The following is a 13676-nucleotide window of genomic DNA, read 5'->3' as shown; positions in this document are numbered from 1 at the left end:
GAAGTTTCCTTGCCGTATATAACGCGCCTTCTCTTCCTTGTTCACTTGTTTATAAAAAACTATTCCATCCTTTTCCAAACTATTCCAGCTGTTGTAAAGAGAACAACTTAAAAGCCGGATATAGCTTGGTTTTGGAATAGGCTGGTCAAAATAAACAGTGTTCGGATTTTCTTTTGTGGTAACAGTCAGCACAACCATTTTTATATTAAATAAAAATAAAAAATGTTTAATATAAAAGAGGACCATGGATGCAAAAACAAGAGGTTTTATGAAGTGGATGAAAACCCCAGAAGCAACTACAATTTCTAAAGCGGCAAAAGACAATGCATGGAAACCTTTTCTTGCAAAATATCCAAACGCTGACCGAACAAAATTTGTTGCACAGGTTGAGTTCGCGTACAACCACACAGCAACGGCAGACATTTATTACAAGGCAGGGCAAGGCCATTTGATAAATGTTTTTGGCTCTGACAGCAAATATTGGAGCCCAGAGATGAAAAAAGCACTGGGGGTGAATCAAATTTCAGGCGGTTTTCCACAACAGCTGTCACCAAGCGGCGCAAAAGGCTCATCTTTGCCAATTCCAGCTGTTGGATTTCACGAAGCCGCACCAAGTTTGAAAAAAATATTTAACAGCCAAATAAACATCTACGTCACACCAGACCAATATTTCACAACGAAATTAAGAGAGATTTTTCAAAAAACAAAACTGAAGCATACATCAGGAAAAGAGTCAAAAAGGTGGCTTGCTAGCCAAAATATGGCCTATTGGCCACAGCAACTTAACTTTGCGGTATGGTGCGCGACAACAGGCTGCGGTATAAGTCGAGATATTTTCGATGAAGAGCACTCAGCTCTCAGCTTGCCACCGATTGTGCGAAATTTTTACCTTTTTCACGTTTATTTCACGATAAGGCGAATATTGTTTCAGATGGGGGGAATTCAGAGCGTAAGCGCCTTGCCAGGCGACCCCACTTTTAGCCAGTTCGACAACAAGTACGACGTGGCTTCGTACAAAAGAATATGTGCTGAGTTCGGTGTCGACCCGTCAAGCGATTTCCGTTTCACAACAGGCGCAAACCACGGACTTGGTAACGTTTATATCTGGATCTCAAATATTGGTCCGAAAAATTCTGGGGCAAAATACCCCGATTACGATAAATTTTCGGATGAAGGTGGAACTGCAAGCAAAGGTAACTTGATTCAATACATCGAGCCAGACGACGCTGCATATGCACAGGCAGACTGGTTTTGTCCTAACGGCACTGAAGGGCTTACTCAGGCAGGTTTGTCGAGAGTAAACCAGTCGATAGAGGCTTTTGTCTACTGTATTCTCGGTTCGCAGGTCAACGTTCGAAGTAGCATACTTGGAACAGGCGGCCGTGCAAAGGAAGCGCAAAGTGAGTTCCTCGTGTTGGTTGAAGACGCTATAAGGCAACCTGATCTGGCAAAGTCGGTCCAAAGATACCAACTAGCCATCGACGAAGCTAAGGTTCGGCTTAACCTTGCAGTCTGCCCAGGTGCCTGGCTGATGCCCGCTCGAATGGTGATAAACACAGAAAGCGTTGTTGGCTACAATAACCAGCTTAAGCAGGCTGTTGTTGGGATGAAATTAGGAGTGAATGATGAGGTTAATAAAGCTACAAAAAAAGCAGCTCTTAAACTGATGGCGGGAGGAAAATCAAAAATCAACCCACCAAACAGCCACCCTTCAAATCCTATACACAAGAGCGCCACAGCAAAAAAAAATCAGGCACCTGCAGCAAGCGCTGCTGAAACACAAGCTAGGGACCTTTACGGTCCCCGTCCAAAGGACGGCAACGCGCAAAGCGCTAAACCTACGAAGGCCGTAGCCAATGATTCACACGAAATAAACAAAGCAACTGTCGCTGTTGGCGCGGTTGGAGCAGCAGCTTTGCTCTACACCCTTATGCGCTAACGTCTCTTTTTGATGTATTTTTCAACAAGAAAAGCAACCACAGCAAGGATAAGCAGCCAGGTGTGCTCTGCAAGAAATCCAATTACTTGACCAGCGGTTTTGAAAAGAAATTTCGCAATCGAGCCAATGAGACCAGGCAGAGCTGATGCTACCTTTGAGCCAATATCACTTAGGCCTTTCCCCAACGCTTTGCCGGTTGCCTTCAACGCGTTTGTAATGGCTCCAATAACAGAACCAATCGTGACACCAGCAGCCAGAAGTATTGCTGTTAATGTCACGCCATGTTTTTTGAAGATCTCTTTGATCCTCTCACGAAGTGGAAGCGCCCTTTCTCTTTCTGCAATCTGCGTTTGTAAACGCCCGAGCTCCTCGGTTCTTTCCGCAACTCTTTCTTCCGCGGCTTGTTTGTCAGTGGGGGAGGCATTCTCATCCTCTATAACAGCTTGATCTTCCTCGTTTTGTTGCTTCAGCTCTGCTTCTTTCTCTTTTAGATCATCCAACGCTCTTGTGTCGTTGAGCCTTTCTTGCAAAGTGTTTCTTCTGCTCTCTATGGCAGCGAGGCTTGCCCTTAGTTGGTCGACTCGTGTTTGTTCTTCTGCCTTCTGCTTAGCTTGTTTTTCAAGAGCAGCAACTTCTTTTTTTTGTTTTCAAAATCCTTTTCAAGATTTTTTTTCAGTTGCTTAAGTCTGCGCAATTCTGATTCATTTTCAACATTTGACCCAAGTTGTTCCATCTTGGCATCTATTCGCTCGATTCTTATTCTGAAATCTTCTACTTCTTGGGTGGCTTTTTCTTTCTGCATGTCAATTGTTTCTGCCTGTTGTATTTGACTTTCAGCTTCTCTTAATCTTGGTCTCATTTCTCTTATTTCTTCATTGTCTTGAGCAATCAGAGATTCCGCTTCTGGCCCAAGGGGGGCTTTAAACTTGTTTGTGAATTTTTTGAGAAGGCCAGTTCCGTCTTTTTTGAAAATTTCGGTCTCGCCACCTTTTGATCCAAAGGATACAATTGTAGTTTCATTGCCACTCTTTTTGCTAAAACCTATTGGGCCTAATTTTGCGAAGTTCACTTTGGGGAATTTTCTTTTGATAAAATCTTTAGCTCTGTCAATCATTGCCGGTTTGTCATCTTGATGAATAAAGCTTCCCAAAAAAGGTGTTTCTTCGTAGGATGTGTCTGGCAGCCCGCTCTGTTCGTGCTGCATCGTTTGCATTTCATGTTGTTCACCCCCATGGTAGGGTGTGGATGCCTCCCCGGGCTGAAATGGTCGGGTTGTGTCGACCTCTTGTTCCTCTTCATCATCGTTATCACTGTTGTGGTCAAGATCTTGGTCCAAATCATGGTCCTCGTATCCAAACTCACCACCACCTTCCGCCATCACGTAATTTATATATATTTTCAAATTAAACTTTTCAATTTAACAATAAAACCAATCGAGAGATGGCTGCTGTTCAAGAAAACCTTCGACCGGGACGCACAGAGAAAATACTCGGCGCACTGAAAGCCGAGCGCGCGGTAAAACGAATCACTTTTGACCGCACAGAAGCCAATCCAGAGGAAACGTTGTATGTTTCAGTGCCCAAGCTGAACGAAAACGAGGTCATTGTGCCCGGCTCGCTGGCGCTGCGCTTCAACATCGACTTGAGCGGAGGCCATGCCAACAACTTTCTGGTTGACAACGTCAGCCGAGCTCTGGTCGACGATTTTGTTGTAAAGTACGAAGGCACCGTCGTGCAGGACACGGTTGGCTATGGCATCTACAAAATATTTGAGGATTTTTTCCTTTCGCAGGAGGAGCGCGACGACAGGGTGCCAGAGGGCATTCAGAGCGAGGACCTTAACAAAATTCGCTCAAATGCTGGCGATAAGAAAACTTCAGGAGTCGAAGCAGAAAAAAAGCTGAATGAGCTATATGGTAATAAATACCGCATCCGTCTGGATCACCAGATTTTAACTGACCATGGGGCATTTTATCCTCAGGCACTATACAACGATCTTGTGTTCGAACTGAAGCTCGCGGCAGCCGAACATGTGGTCAGAGGCTCAGATACAACAAAACTGAAATACAAGTTGACAAACATCCAGCTGGAGTACGAGATGATAAGAAGCAAGGAAATTGCAGATGAAGCGTTCAGCGCTTATTCGGGCGGCAAAGAGTTCGCTTACGACCACATCCAGCGTGTTAAAGTGGTGACTTTTGCAAAAGGCTCCGACACACGTCTGAATCTAAGGGTCAACCCGCAGAGGAGGTCCATGAAAGGTATCTTGCTCCTATTTATTGAGCAATATAACAAAGGTGCAAGGAGCTCGGAAAAGTACATTAACCCGGACCTTACAAAAGTAAGCATCACTGTCAACGGCTCGCCAAACATGCTGTACAACAACGGCATCGAAGGAATGGACATTTGGGGAGAAGTTAAAAGATTCTACATGAAAGAAAAAAATAAAACGCAGCACATGACTCTGCAAAAGTTTTACACAGAAGACAAGTTTGGCCTTCTTATTGATCTGCGTTCCATGGCTGACCACTCGATGCACGGAAGCGGCACGCGCCTTGTGAACACAAAGGACGGTGTCCAGCTTGAGCTAGAGAGGAAAGCAAGCGGCTCAGGTAATTTGAACTGCCACATTTACGTAATCAGCGACGCCCAAATGAATATAATTGGCAGGCAGTTAGAATCTGTACTTTTATAATTTTTTCTTTGAAAAAGTGTACCTTAGGTACATATACGAACGAAGATGGATCCTGCCAATATACCCTTCAACGCCCTCATTGTGGGACCAACGAACTCAGGAAAAACAAGATACGTGGTCAATCAGCTTTGTGGCCCTTTCCGAGGCAAGTTTGACTACATCGTGCTCATCTGCCCGACGTTCGCGCACAACAAGACTTATTATCGCTTTGCTGAGGAAGATCTTCGATTTTTTGTTTTAATTTGTGAGCAGCACGAGGTTGAATCTTTGTTAAGGCTTTCAAGATTTCTTTTTGAGGGAACGAACACGCTTATCATCCTCGACGACTGTGCTGCTTCGAAAGATGTAAAAGGAAGAACAGGGGAGTTGGTGAATCTTGCTTTCTCTGCTCGCCACGCAGGTTTGAGCGTATGGGTGTTAACTCAAAAATTGACAAGCATAACATCCTCATTCCGCGAAAATGTAGCGGCAATCGTTTTCTTTTACACCCCCTCTGCCAAGACCACGAAGGCAATCTTTGAGGATTACGCTGGCGAACTTGCCAATGAGGATTACAAAGAAATCATTTTAAAGCTAAAAAAAAATAAGTTTTCGCATCTTGTCATTTCTCATCGCCACCCTTACGGCACAAAATTTTTTTATTGAACATATTTTTTAGAGTAATAAATGGCTGACCCGTTCGCAACAACCTCACCCGATGCTGCATGTGAACAAGAATTAGCTTCCGTAATGGAACTGCTAGGAGCTGAACCAGAAAGTACAGAAAGCGCTATGGCACTCATTCAAGGCCCTGACATTCCTGCTTTGCGTGAACAGCTTGCAATCCTTGTTTCAATAGGAAAAGCCAAAGAAGCAATCGGTGTGCAACTGACACACGAGCAGGTAAAGCGCTTGACAGATAAAGAAGTTGAAAAGTACTTAAAGAGATATGAGGCATACGTTGGATCCAAAACAACCGACAGCTTGATTGACAGCTTTATTTTTCTTGTTACTAAAGTCGTTGGTATGGCCGTAAATATCAAGAACGTCAATGATTATCAGAAGGAACTCAAAAACGACTACATTATCAGTAAAGAGCTGTCCACTTTGGCAGGCGGTCTGGCTTTGAAATGCGGCCGCTTTCTTGCCGTTGCAAATGCTGCGCTCATCACAACAAAGCACGTTGATTTAAACGAAGCTACAAAGTCGCACACTTCGCTGTGCGAAACCAAAGGCGCTTCCAAAGATGCGGACACAAACACTACTGAAGATTTTTCTGAGCAATGCTAAAAAAATGCTAAGTAATTACTGAACAATGCTTAGCAATTGCTTAGCAAAAAATCTTGCTGAGCAATTTTCTATTTAAATATTATTTTTTTTTTATTATAAATGGCCGAGCTCGAACAAACTCCGATCGCTCAAGAAGAACAGAAACAAGTTACTTCAACAACTCCAGCAACAAAGCCTGCCAAAAATCCAAAGCGAGTTGCTGCTGGCAAGCTTGCAGCTGAAAAAACAAAACAGGCTCGTGAAGCACAGAAAAAAGCTGCTGTCGAGGCTGCTGCAATAATTGCAAAAGAAAAGGAAAAGAAATCTGCATCTGCTAAGCGAAGTGTAACACCACCGGCCGTAACGGAACCAGCTCCGCCCGAGGCTCAGCCGCAATCAAGCGGTCTCACCACAAATCAATGGATATCTTTGCTTGGTATCGGCGTTGCAACCGTTACAACTTATGTGAAACGCGAAGACATAAAAGCCTTTATAAACGAAAAAAGAAGTCCAACATTTAAAGCTCCGCCAACTCTTATAACTGATGACACACCAGTTACAGCAGAAAGTATTGGAAGGGTTGCAACGCGTTCTTCAGACACGCGCCAAACGGGCTCTAGAATTCCGCAACCAACAAACCAAAATGGCTCAAAAAGAGGAATCCGTCCGATGGATTAAAAAAATTATTAAATAATTTTCATTTAAACATTCGATTTTTTAAAGTATACAAAACACGATGACCGACACGAGGACATACACTATGTCTGTCCCAATGGATTTTGGAAACTTTTTTGTGCTTTCTATGCTTTCAAAATGCTTTGAAAAAGATGAGGTACGAGCAACAGCTGCTTTGAATGAGGGAAAAGCCTATTTAAACCGGCTGGAACCAGAAAAATTAAAAAATTTTTATGCAATTGCTGAAAAATCTGCGCAAAGTTTAAACGTGTGTTATTGTGATTTAAGAACGCTTTTAAAAGAGTATGAAAAAATAGAAAATGAAGAAAAAAGAAAAGAGATGATTGTAAAAGCAAAATGTGCGGTGTTTGCTGAAATGCAAAAAATCTTTAATTCTGCGGTTGATGATCTTGGTTTGACCATCGAAAGTTTTTAAGAAAGTGATTTCTGTTTTACTTTCTGACTTCAGCAATTAACTTTTTTTTATTAGAACTCTTTGATGAGATTAAAAGAATTCATAAAATTATTTTTCAATTTAAATATTTATTTTTTATTTTATAACAAACACCATGTCTGACAACAAGCTCGTGAAAACACTCATGGATGCCGCCACCATTACAGGTCTCGCCGCCGGAATCGGCTGGGCTGCCAAAAAAGTTGTGAAAGAAAACTTCACATCTGACCCAAGCAGCAGTTTTATGAACTATGTAAAGTTCACAGCCGTCGTGGCTGGCAGCGTTGCACTTAAACAGTATCTCGAGGACCAGAAAATTCTCCCCACCAATTAAAAAAAAATATCATAATATAAGAACAAAAACACACAATGGCAAGCGTAGCGATTATGGCTGGCGGAGCTATCTTGAACGCTGCTGCTTTCATTGGCGGCAACTATCTTGCTCGAGCTTTGGGTGGCGGAGATGACGCCGCTTTGAAAGAAAAAGAAAGACACGACAAAGCTCTCGAGGCTTACCAGGCAGCGTACGCGAAGTACTCTCGCGACCGCACGAAGCTTCTCGACTGGATCGAAACCAACAATGAGATAAAACAGCAAGCGAAACAGAACTTTACGAACACAGACTACGCTTTCAAACTCTACAACCAGGCACATCCTGACAAACAAATGATTCCTCCGAAAGAACCCAAGTTCTCTGATTTTTATCAGCCAAGCGAGCAGCAGAAACAAGGTGAACTGATGTTTGTTGGCGCAGGCGCTCTTGCTCTTGGGTACGCTGCCTTTCGGTTTCTTTAAACGTTTCTTTTTTTTCTTGTATACGCATGGATGCAAAGATTTTTGCGGAGCAAAACTTTTCGAAGAAAATCTCGAAAGTCTACTATAGCCCCCAGGGCTATTGGAAGGGAATTGCTGCGATAAAAAAATTAGCCGAGGCTGCCAAGGTTTCCGAAGATGCCGCAAAAAAGTGGCTAGTTAAGCAGGCCCTTTGGCAGATCTACCTTCCGGCACCACGATACGTTCCTCGCCCAAAATTCGATGTTTCTTCTCCAAACGCGGTCCACCAGGCGGACCTTCTTTTTCTGCCACACGACAAACTGCCGCGAGGGCGAAAAGTTTACAAATACGCGCTGACTGTTGTTGACGTTGCCAGCCGTTTCAAAGAGGCCGAGCCTTTGACCTCCAAAGATTCAACTGAGGTTGCAAAAGGTTTTCAGACAATTTACAGGCGAAGTGCACTAAAATGGCCACAGATGCTGCAAGTTGACCCTGGTCGCGAATTCATGGGATCTGTTACTAAAGAAATGGAAAATCACAAAACCTATATTAGACGCGGGCGTGTTAACATTCACAGAGATCAAGCTATTGTTGAACGTTTTAATCAAACACTGGCAGGGCGCCTGTTTGGCTATCAGTACGGTGTCGAGATGACCCTGCCATCTGGCCAGCGGTCGACAGCGTGGGTAAAAAGGCTACCCGAAGTTGTTGCCGCTCTGAACAACGAAGTAACCAGTCTTACTGGAAAAAAACCTGCTACTGCAATCAAAGAAAAGGCTGTTTCGTCCAAACCGTCCTCAAAATATACAAGGCCTGTTGGCAAGAAAGAAAAAAAACTCCCCTCTCTCGTTAATGTGCGCTTTCTCTACCAACCTGGCGAGCTGGAAGGCGGCGTAAAAAGGGCTACAGATCCGATTTGGTCATTAAAAGTCTACAGCATTGAAAGGTCTGTTACTAAACCTAATCAGCCAGTGCTTTATTACTTGCACGATGGTCCAAAGCGCGGCTTCGTGCGTGAAGAATTGCTTGTTATTCCTCCAAATACACAGTTACCACCAAGCACTTAGTGCTTGAGCCCCTTGGGCTCAGAAAAGCTATAAACGTTCTGTTTCGCAAAACTTATACCCGTAAGCATTTGTATGTATCCCATCATCCGCTATACATCGCTTTGAGTCAAAAGGCGACAGCGAGACTTTGTTGAGATGCATTCCGTAAATCTCATGACCCTCGCTTCTAAGTATGTTCATTCCATGCCACAACTGCTTTGTTCCAAAAAGCGTTTCCTTATACTGTTCATGTTCAATTTGCTTCTTTATCACACACTTTTTTACCCCCTTTGCCTTTTTTATATTTTTTTTGTCTTCTGTCATTATTGAATACATTTTTGACCTCAAACAAACACACTCTGAAATTAGTTTTCCTGCGCATTCGTCTTTCATTTTTCCCAACACCTTTTTGTTTTCGTTTGAATAAAGTGAATGCTCTTTTGGGTAGTCGCTTGTGTCATAATTGTCAATGTTTTTTGCCATGTCCGCGTAAACGTCTTCTGTTTCTATCTCAAGCAAAAGGCTGTCTGTGTCTGTATACAAAAGCTCGCAACGCTCCCCGTACTCCTTTTTCAGATGGTTGTAAAAGAAGTCATACATGCATAGCTTGCTTACGTCAAGGATGGTCATGCCTGTGTAGACCGGTTTATTAAGAAAAAGCCTGCTTTTTCGCATGTCTATTCCAACTAGATCGTTTGAAAACATTACATGCCTTGAATACAATGGGCTTGCAACTAATTTTCTTATTTTCTTTGTTTCGTCGCTTCGCGCTATTCTTATGTCTACACGGTTTCTCAGGTTTTCCATTGTTTTTCCAAAAACCGAGTTATTCATTAGCTTGTAAAAGTTCTTTTCAAAGTCGTTCTTTGCTTTTTTTCTGAATTCTGTGTTCATCCGGATGTAGGGCTCCATCCAGCATTCCTGTTCAAACTCTAAGACCCTGTGCACTTTTTTGAGTTTCATTCCCTGTTTTAAATAAAACTGCAAGTTTCGGTAATGCACGACGTAATTGCTTTTGTCTTCGAGAGTCAATACAAGCTTTTCGCTTTCTGGCAGTTTTAAATCAAGATTTTTTATTATTTTCTTTTGGTAAGGTGAAAACATTTCTTTGTTTATTTTCTTTTTCTCTGGCGCTAATGGATAGCTGTTTTGGGCGTCATGCAGCTCTTTCGGGTATTCTAAGTCCACCTCTAAAATCCATCCAGCTTTTGCAAACTCTTTTTTCGTCATTATTTCTTTTTCTGTCGGCATAACCTTTTTCCATCTAAAACCACTTTTTGGGAGCGGCTTGCTCATTGCCCACCCGTAAAGGTTATTCGCATCGAGGTAAATTATGTATTTTTTTGGCTGGCTCGGGTCAAATCCCTCAACATAAGGGTTGTTCGCCTTTGCATATCTCTTGCTTACCATCGAAATTCCGCCTCTTAATCCCCTTTCAACAAAAAGATGCATTTCATAGTCCGTAAGTAACTCAAGCTCCACGCCTGTCTTTTTCAAAAGTGCGTCCCAAGAAAGGCCTGGCGTCGTGTAATAATTCGCGGGATCTAACCCGTACTTCTCAAGACAGATTTTTCGGAAGTTTTCAAAAACGTCAGCCAACAGAGAAACGTCTGTCTTAACGTACAAATCGTGGTAGTCGCCCAGGGTCTGGCAGCCAAAGGTTTCCCACACGTTTTGCGCGTGTTTGTACTCTTCATCCGTTATGTTCTCATCATTAAGTTTGCTGTAAAACTTTTCTTTTTCAGGCAAACTTGTTTCGCTAAATCTTTCCCATGAGTCCATGTATTCGTAAGGATAGATTCCCTTTTTGCAAAGAAGTTCAAAACTTTCATCAGACTGTGTTGAAATAGATTTTGTTATATTTAATGACTCCTTCGGTGTCGCTGTTACAAGTGAATCAAGACTTCCTTGAAGAAAGTTTAAGCTGTCAATAAAACGCAGTCCGCCAAATGAAAATGTGATGTATTTTTCCATGTTGTTTGCGACACATTTTACCTCTTTCTGTGCCTCTTTTGAAATCTTTGACATTGCCTGCATTAAATGGTGCGCATCATAGCCCCTTAGGTTGTGAAATACAACTGGTATTTGGACATTTTTTGGATTTATTCTCATCATCAAGTTACAAATGTTGTGCGCGGCTCCTCGAAACTTCCCTGTTATGTGGCAGTGGTCCTTTACCACATCTTTGTAGTTCGGCTGGATAAGCGGCTTGTGGCACTTCAAACATTTTTTTTGGTTTTTTGCGGCCACTATGTGTGTGTTTTGTGTCAGCTTTTTTAGCTCATAGTGGTGTTCGGTACCAAGGCTTTGCTCCGCTTTTTTCGTGCTGTAATAACATTTTTTGTGAAGCTGCCCAAAGTAATTAAGTTCACCATAATACCCAATCCAAACCGGCAACGAGTCTAAAAAGTTTTGTTTCATCAGCGTTTTTTCGCAAATGTGGCAATCGGTTGCATTTTTGAATTTTTCCCAGTCTTCCGAAGTCATCACAAGGGGTTTTTGCTTTGACAATTCAAATCTTATTTTTTTCTCTTCACTTAAAAGGCAGTTCAAAAACACTTCAACGGCGTTTTTACCCCTGTAAACGTAAGGTTTTTCGTGTTTGCCGTCGCTCCTTACAACTGTGTAAGCAAATCCACATGCTTCGTGCTGTTCTGTCTTTTCTGTGTAGCTTTTTTTCTTCAAGTCTTCTAGTTCTTCTCCTTTATCTTTCCTCTTCTGGCGGTCCTCGGGCGTTTCGCGTTTACATCCTTGCATCTTTCTTAACAATGCCTCAAAGTCGGCGTAAATTACAAAAGGCGCTTTCATTTGTTTTTGATAGTTTTTAAAAGAAAGAGTGTTTTTCCCCTCTTCCGGCATTTCGATTCTTGTTGGCCTGCCGTTAACTCCATTGCAGTTTTCTTCGTGCTTTTCGAGCAAGTCTGCTCTTGTAAAACCGGTCAAGCACATCATGCAAAAGTGTTTTTTGTTGTGTGATTTAGTCTGATCGTAGAGCAATGCGCTTACTCTTTTTATAAAACAGTAGTGCTGAATTAATCCTGACTCAATTAACATAAGGTTTATACGGGAAATGCTATTTTTTTTTTTTTGCTTGTTCTGAGAGGTATTACACAGTCGTCTTCCCATCCAAACACATTTATTGCAAGGTTGTTGTTTTTCGCCTTAAGCCTGTCAATCTGCTTTAGAGGCGTTGGAAAATCGATTCCATTGTAGTTTATTCCGTCGTCAACTGGGTATCTGCTTGTTCTTTGCGGATTTTTCCCATCTCTTGGCGGAAATAATGCAGCTCTCAAAGCCCATTTCAAACATTCGTTATCCCTGTTTTGCACGTTAATAACTGCTTTTTTGTTTGCTAATTTTGGTGGTAAAGGCAGATAACTCCCCCCTCTCAATGGCTGATAACGCGCGACATTGATATACGCCATTTCTATTCTTTCAATTTTCCACCCCGAGCCCTTCTCTGACCAAGCCTCAATTTCTCCCTTTGCTTTTTCGATAAATCTGACAAACTCTTTTTCGATTTCTTCTTTGGTGTTTTTAGAAAACACGTGCGGTTCTCTTTCACTGAAATAGTGGTTCATGTGTTGCGTAACTCCGTCTCTTTGTATCGAAAATTTAACTTCAAGTCCAAAGCTTGCTTTTAAGCTTCGTAAGTCATCAATTTCGCTTACTAAAAGATCATAAAACTTTTTCTTGTTTTTTCTTGCAAAAATGTAAAGATCTTTGTTGTTTTCGTTAGCTTCCGGTATGTTCATTTTCCATACACGGAGCCATTCGTTAAAATCGTTGTGTTCCAATAAAAAAGACAAATTTCTTTGGGGGTTTCTTTGAAATTCACGGAGGTTTTCCTCCATCATAGCTTGCAAAACTTCTGACGAATATCTTGCGGCAGCCATCTGTTGCATATACTAAAGAAAAATATTTGTTCAATTGAAAAATAAATCTAGCACACAGGTGGCGCTCTCTGTTGCTGCGGGCCGTTAGAGGTGCCGCCAACGCCTTTTTTGCAACTCGTTTCGCGAGTGGGGTAAGAAAGGCGTCTTGCGTTCCGCGCACACTTGTAAATTAGGAGTTGTGGACACAAATTGTGACAAGGAGCGAGGCGAGCCTGGGCGAGCCGAGCGAGTTGTCACGGTTTGTGCCACAACTCCTAATTTACAAGTGTGTCTTGTAAAACGTGACCAAAAAGCTTGCCTTTGTGTCACTGCATCTTGATATTTTTAAATTCTATCCACAACGTTCAATCTCTTGTATCAACAGAAAGTTTGTTTTGTGAGCGAATTTTATAAATTTTCTTATCGAACTATCAAACTTGATGGATACTTTCCGGTTTGCCGGAGAAACGACAGAAATCTGGAAATCGATTGTCATTCATTGTGTAATCGATCACAATTGCAAATTTAATTTAAAAAAACAAAACGGCAAATAGACTAGTATTTTTCATCGGAGTATTAAGCATACCGTAGAATTCCGTTATGAGCCCTGGGCTTTACACTTCGTGGGTTTTTGGGTGGGCTTTAGCGGGGGGCTTTTCCGGGAGGGCTTATGGCGGAATGAAAACGTTTCGCGGCCTCGGGAGTGTTGTCGAAATACGTTTTTGGTTACGCATAATAGCAACATTTGCCCTGTTCAGTACTGTCATCTGGTAGAGGGGGGCTTTTCCGGGGGGGCTTTATCGGATGTATTTTTTGTTTCCAGATAGATGGGCTTATAACCGGGGGGCTTTAACCGGAATTTTACGGTATATGTTTTGTTAAATATAACTGAGGTTTATTTAGACTATTTAGATCTGTGGGAGACGCGAAGGCGTAAAATTTAGCGTGTTAGACTCCGTATACTGGATGGT

At 42.3% G+C, this 13676-nt stretch overlaps 1 protein-coding gene across 1 annotated transcript in view; it reads right to left on the bottom strand.

The window, feature by feature from the left end:
• Positions 1–13217, bottom strand: part of LOC144662798 (epithelial sodium channel subunit alpha-like) — a 35997-nt gene extending 22780 nt beyond the window's left edge. Inside the window, exon 1 of the mRNA XM_078523736.1 lies at positions 13008–13217. The gene's annotated coding sequence lies outside the window, so the exon portion shown is untranslated. The remainder of the gene's footprint in view (positions 1–13007) is intronic.
• Between the last annotated feature and the right edge of the window lie 459 nt (positions 13218–13676).

This window comes from Oculina patagonica, chromosome 1, assembly GCF_052425735.1.
Source record: "Oculina patagonica isolate OP01 chromosome 1, crgOcupat, whole genome shotgun sequence".
Lineage (NCBI taxonomy): Eukaryota > Metazoa > Cnidaria > Anthozoa > Scleractinia > Oculinidae > Oculina > Oculina patagonica.
The sequence above is the reverse complement of the archived record's forward strand: the minus strand, read 5'-3'. Positions and strand labels throughout refer to the sequence as shown.